The sequence below is a fragment of the Adiantum capillus-veneris genome, chromosome 8, assembly GCF_014529385.1.
Source record: "Adiantum capillus-veneris isolate H3 chromosome 8, ASM1452938v2, whole genome shotgun sequence".
Taxonomy (NCBI): Eukaryota; Viridiplantae; Streptophyta; class Polypodiopsida; order Polypodiales; family Pteridaceae; genus Adiantum; species Adiantum capillus-veneris.
The window spans coordinates 61,790,661-61,796,660 of record NC_140938.1 but is presented as its reverse complement, the minus strand read 5'-3'; positions in this window follow the sequence as shown (position 1 = coordinate 61,796,660).

Here is a 6,000-nt window from a genome sequence, read left to right as displayed (position 1 = left end):
ATTCCCCAACATGATTGCATCAACACATGTGTCAAGTTTGGTCTAGATCTGAGCTCTTTATCTTCGGCACGCCGAAGATGTTAGGTCAAATTTTCTAGCATTTTTTGGACTTTGGGGCTCACCAATGTATTCTCTCACTAGTGAAGAGCCTACAACTCAAGTTTGGTGTAATTTGGATGTCTGGGTGAACGGTGTATTTGTCTTTGTCCCTGAAAGTTCCTCGATTGCCTGTGTTGCCATGCCCCCTATAACCCCTTGTGGTCGACAAAGTTATAATCAAAATGCTTCTTGGTATAGTTAGGAACTTACCCCTCATGGCTGAGGCAAAATGAAGATGCATCTCCCAGTCCGTGCTGCCCGAATTTACAATTTTTGTCAGTGTAGAGCTCAAAATTTTGTTTGTATGTTCTGCTTGAACATTTACTTGAGGATGATAGGGTGCAGATTTGTTATGGATTGCCATGCACTCAAGTAATAGGTGCTCGATCACCTCACTGAGGAAATGTGATCCATGATCACTTATAAGCTCAATGGGAAGTCCGTATCTAGTGATTATGCATTTTTACAGGAACGTATTAGTAGTTCTAACATCATTCTTCATAGTGGCTCTTGCTTTGGCCCATTTGGTTAAGTAATCTATGGCCACAATAATATATTGCCCCTGATTTCTGTATGCCAGTGGTTGTATCGGACCCACAAAGTCTATATCCCACTTCACAAATGCACGTGCTCCCATCATAGGTTGTAGTGGCATACTATCAATTCGTGTTGGCACCTTTGCTCGTTTGACGTGAATCACATCATCAAAAAATTCTTTTAGCATCAAAAAACAAAGTTGGCAACTAGATGCCTGCCATCAATATAGTTTTGGTTGTAGTTTCATGAGAGAAGTGACTGCTCGCTAGACCTGTGAGTGCTCTAGGATAGGAAGATACTCCTCTTCATTAACACATAGTCTATTAAGTTGTTGGTCTTTCCCTCGCCAATAGAGCTGATTTCCAATCATTGTATAGTTGGCTACTTCAATCTCTATTGTCCTTCGTTTCCTTTTACTCATATCTTCTAGGAGTATTCTTTTAGTCAGATATTCCACCAGGTATCTACTCCTCTGTAGTGTCACTAAAAACTAAAATAACGTGGCATGAGGTATGGCAACTCTTTCCTTACATTGAGAGCAATCATTCATGCAATGATGAACGTCTCTCTTCACTAGTAAACTCCCAAGTAAGTCAATCATTGTAAGATTTGATCTGTGCAAAATGCAAACCTACTATCCTGGTATGAGCTTGACTCAAGTGGGCATTTTTCTGCTTAGATTAATGCACAAAAGTAGGATCCCATCCTTGTTTTTGCGATACAACCTTCCAGCTAGCAATTGGTATAGGGTTGATTGCTCTATCAATCATGGTCTAATAGGATTGGTATATGGGAATCTACTTGTGCTATGGTCATTAAGATACAAGATCTTTTGGTCATCTTGGAACCATTTCCACAAAGAATAGATATGCATTGGGTAAATCAACATCTACTTCTTTGGGTGCTTCCCCTGTGGTGAGTCTTGACAGATGATATGCTCTTTGGTGTGTGGTGCCCTTTTTTACTATCATTGTGAAGCCAAATTTGAGTAAGATGATAAACCATCTCGCTATCCTTCCTCTGTTGCACGGTTTGTTTACCAAATAGAGTAAGGCTTGATGGTCTACAAAAAAGAAAAACTTGTTGGCTAACAAGTAGTGTCGGTTTTTTTAATTGAATACACCATACCAAGACCTTCTCTTTTAAAGGTTGTGTAGTTCTTTTCTACTAGGTTTAATTGTTGACTAGCATAGGAGATAGGAAAATCCATGGTTCCCTCTCCTGGGTGGGCTAAGATGCAGCCAATAGCAAAACTCAAAGCATACACATGCACATGGAACACTTTAGTCTAGTCTGGAGCTTTTAGTATTGGTGCAGTGGTGAAAGCTTGCTTAAGCTTTTGGAATGATTCCTCACATTTGCTGGTCCATTCAAATGAGTGATTAGGCTATAAATGGGTTTAGTTATTACTGCATAAATGTAGATAAATCTATGATAATAGCCAGAATGCCCCATAAATTCCTAAACTTCTTTGATCAATGTTGGTCTAGCCATTACAGCAATCACTTCCACCTTTTCCATGTCTGTGGCTATACCATTTTTTGACACAATATGTCCAAGAATTTTTCTTGTCTAAACATTGAAACACATTTTTCAGGATTCAAGAAAATCCTAGATAGTTGGCATTTCTCAAAGACGCATCGTAAATGTTCAAAATGACTCTCACATTTTGTGGAGTGCACACAAAGTTCATCTTGTTAATATTTTGGCATCTCAAGTGAACTGCCCAATGCGACCCCATTATTTAGTTTGGATTTTAGGTATTTATTTCACTTATTTGTCAAAGTCTTGGGTAGGGCAATTTACTGGGAGTGCTATATAAACAACCCCTTGCCTCCATTGTATACCTATTCAATTATCCATTGCCGAGGTTGATTGGTTCAGGAGACTCTCTCTCTCTCTCTCTCTCTCTCTCTCTCTCTCTCTCTCTCTCTCTCTCTCTCTCTCTCTCTCTCTCTCCCCGCCCCCCTGGTCTCTACGCTTCTGCATCGTCGACTTTGACATGGTATCAGAGCCCTTTGTGGAGCTCTGTATAAAAGCCTTGGAGGAGAAGAAGCTGTCCCGTGCAGAGAAGAGCCGGCGTCCTACTCCATTTTGAAGTCGCTGCCCAAAACACAAATGTCCTCTGCGTTCTAAAATGCTACTATGCAACGGCACCGTAACCCCTTTATCTACGTGCATTTTGAAAGGGCACCACTCGTAGCACCAAAAGAGCCCCACTAGACACCGCTAGCATTTTAAAATGTTGGCGTTTTGCAATGAATCGCCTCCAATTGGCGCCGGTTTCCTCCCATCCCCTGCGTGTGTTTTGAACGCACCTGCAAATGCCACTGCTGCCTCCCCTCCTGACAACGTTTTGAAAAGCTAGAGGTAGGAACCCTTGGCAAGTAGGTGCCCCTACATTTTGAGATGCCCAGTCGGGAAGCCCCTTGGACAACCAGCTCCCCCTAGTTTCTTACCCAAGTGCCCCCTCCTCTCTCGTCATGTACAGGCATTTTAAAACGATGTAAGAGTAAGTGAGTGTGGAGGGCACATTTGGTAGCCTCACATTGGAGAGCCTTGGACGATGGATTACAAAGCCTTAGTGGCTTGTACAAGGGAGTAAAGAAGTGGCTTGGATGAGAAAGTAGCAGGGATTTGAGAGCGGCCTTGCAACAACAACGAGGTTTTGGAGGATTGGCCTTGCAAAATAGCCGTGGAGTGGAAAAACTTCTTGGAAGTGGCAAGGAGATTCAAGCTTGAGAGAGGGTATGGAGTGGCTTGGGAGTACCAGAGGAATGGCTTGGGGATTTTGTGCAGCTTGGATGGAACTCTTAGCCCTTGTTATGCACAGTTTATTGTGGAGCTTTGGATTTGTTCAAGTCCTACCATAGGGTAAACGTGCGAAGCGACTATCAGCAAACAAAATTTTGGATTTTAGAGAGTGGTTTGGTTTGGTTTGTACGGCCATTTTTTTGGGTGCAAGAAGGTACCCGATTACCAGATCTTGCAACTTCAAAATGGCCTCCCCTTTCTCGAGCAACCGTAATGACATCAACCAAAAGCAACAAGTGGCTATGGATAACGGATTATCAACCATCCATTTAGCAGCCTATGCATTGGCACAGTTCTCAAGGAACCTAAAAAATTGTTTGGCTCGAGTTCGTGAAGTCAAAAGAAAATGGAGGAGTTCGCTAGAGGACAACATCAAAGGTCAGTTGGACAAGTATGACAATACTAGTACTCAGTTATTTGACTTGGTACCCAGGAGGTACGATCACAGTTGTCATGAATGTGGCTCGACCCTTTGTTTGGCTCAAGAGTTTGAAGACAAAGGCAAAAGCAAGAACTCACAAATAGACAACGACAAAGGCAAGCTGGACAGAGATTACAGTAATAAATATTTGACAGAGGAGATTGGCATGGCACTCTTGGCGGTGGCCAAAGTAGCCTTGACATCAGATTTCTATTCAAATGACATGTGTCATCACTAGCTTCAGCTAGAGAAAGGCTTGTGAGTGGCAGAGAGGGGCAAGCAATGCTCCCTACAATTAATTTGGACCCTTGTGTTGGAGTTCAAGTTGTTGATGTTTGGACTCGTAGGTCGGAGTTCAATGCACATGCATCTGGCAGGGAACCAATCAAACGTCTAAAACACTATGGATGAGTGCACCAATCCATTGTTGTTGGTTAGATTATGGAAATGATGTGTTCCAATAGTTCATTATCTTGGAGTTTTATATTTTGTACGTGATGTGTTCACAATTCATGAATGGGGATTATTGGACGTAGTATGGTCTACAATTCAAAGTTTCTACAAAGGAAACCAATGCTCAAGATGGCATTACTTTCAGGTACAAAGTTGAGGAGAGCAACACCAAGGTGTATCCATTTGGTAGGGTGTCCATGGTAGCTTCTTCATCAACTTGGTCTCACTATTGATGTCCACTATGAGCTGCAGAGAGGGTGTTAAAGTTTTGGCATCTCAAGTGAACTGCCGAATGTGATCTTATTATTTAGTTTGGCTTTTAGGTATTTATTTTACTTATTTGTCAAAGTCTTGGGTAGGGAAATTTATTGGGATTGCTATATAAGCAACCCCTTGCCTCCATTATATACACATTTAGTTATTCCTTGCCAAGTTTGATTGGTTCAAGAGACTCTCTCTCTCTCTCTCTCTCTCTCTCTCTCTCTCTCTCTCTCTCGCGTGCTCACTCTCCTTAGTCTCCACGCTTCCGCATCGTCGACTTTCACACACCCATATATACTTCTAGAAAATTCCACAGATATTCCTTAAAAGCATGGCTCATTAGCCTTTAAAATGTTGCTGGTGCATTGGTCAAAACCAAAGGGCATGACTTGATAAGCAAAAATTCTCCATTTTGTGGTTGGGACATGTAGTGAATTGGTTGTAACCAGAGAAGCCATCCAAAAATCTATAAGCCTCTTTGCCAGCTACTTGTTCGTGCACATGGTCTGTGATGGGAAAAGGATAGTTATATCGTATAGTGGCGACATTCACCTTCTTGAGATTCAAACACACTCCGAGTTTGCCATTCTTTTTAGGCACCAAGACAATTGGTGATACCCAATCAGTGTGTTCTATTTTTTAGGTGAAATCGGTCTCTTTGAGTTTCTCAATCTCTTCCTTGATTTTTTTTTAGCAAATGTCTTGTTATAGGTATATGGTCATTGTGTGCTCGGCTTAGAATCATCTCTCATAGAGATAGTGTGTTAGGGATAGTGTGTTGACAGATGGCAGGATCCACCCCCTTGAGACCTTTGTAAAACCATGCAAATACATCCCTATATTCCTTTAACGTTCTTATGAGAATCTCTTCTTGAGACAGGTCCATAGCTATGTATGTGGGTCTTGAATCTTCTCTAGGCTCTGCAAGGTAAATTTTCTAGGTGTTCTTGGGTCCTTCATAAAATTTCCTTGGTCCTTCTGGTTGTCGCAAGGGTTGCTCAACAATGATACTTTGATATTGCCAAATGTACTTTTTATAATAGGATGGAACATTGATTTCTCCCGGTTTATTACTATCCGACTCCATCTTCGTGGTCCAGACTTCTTTCAAGGTCCATTTTAGCTCTTTGTATTTTGCTTTGCATTGAACTTTTGTCATCAGAGGTTCTTTTCCTTTAGTCTTATCAGGATTGCGCGACTTTGGTTTTGTTTTGTTTTATTGCTCCGAATGTTTTGTATTCGGATATCTTCTCGTTATCTTGTCTTTTATGCAGTCCGTTGCATCTACTTTCATTAAAAATAAAGTTTTATTTTCCAATGTAGGTTTTGGTGTTTTCTTTCTCCCCTTTCCTACGATATCTTTGTTGGCATCTTTGATGTTGGTCTGGAAACTTGAAAAACTTTTCTTCTCCTCC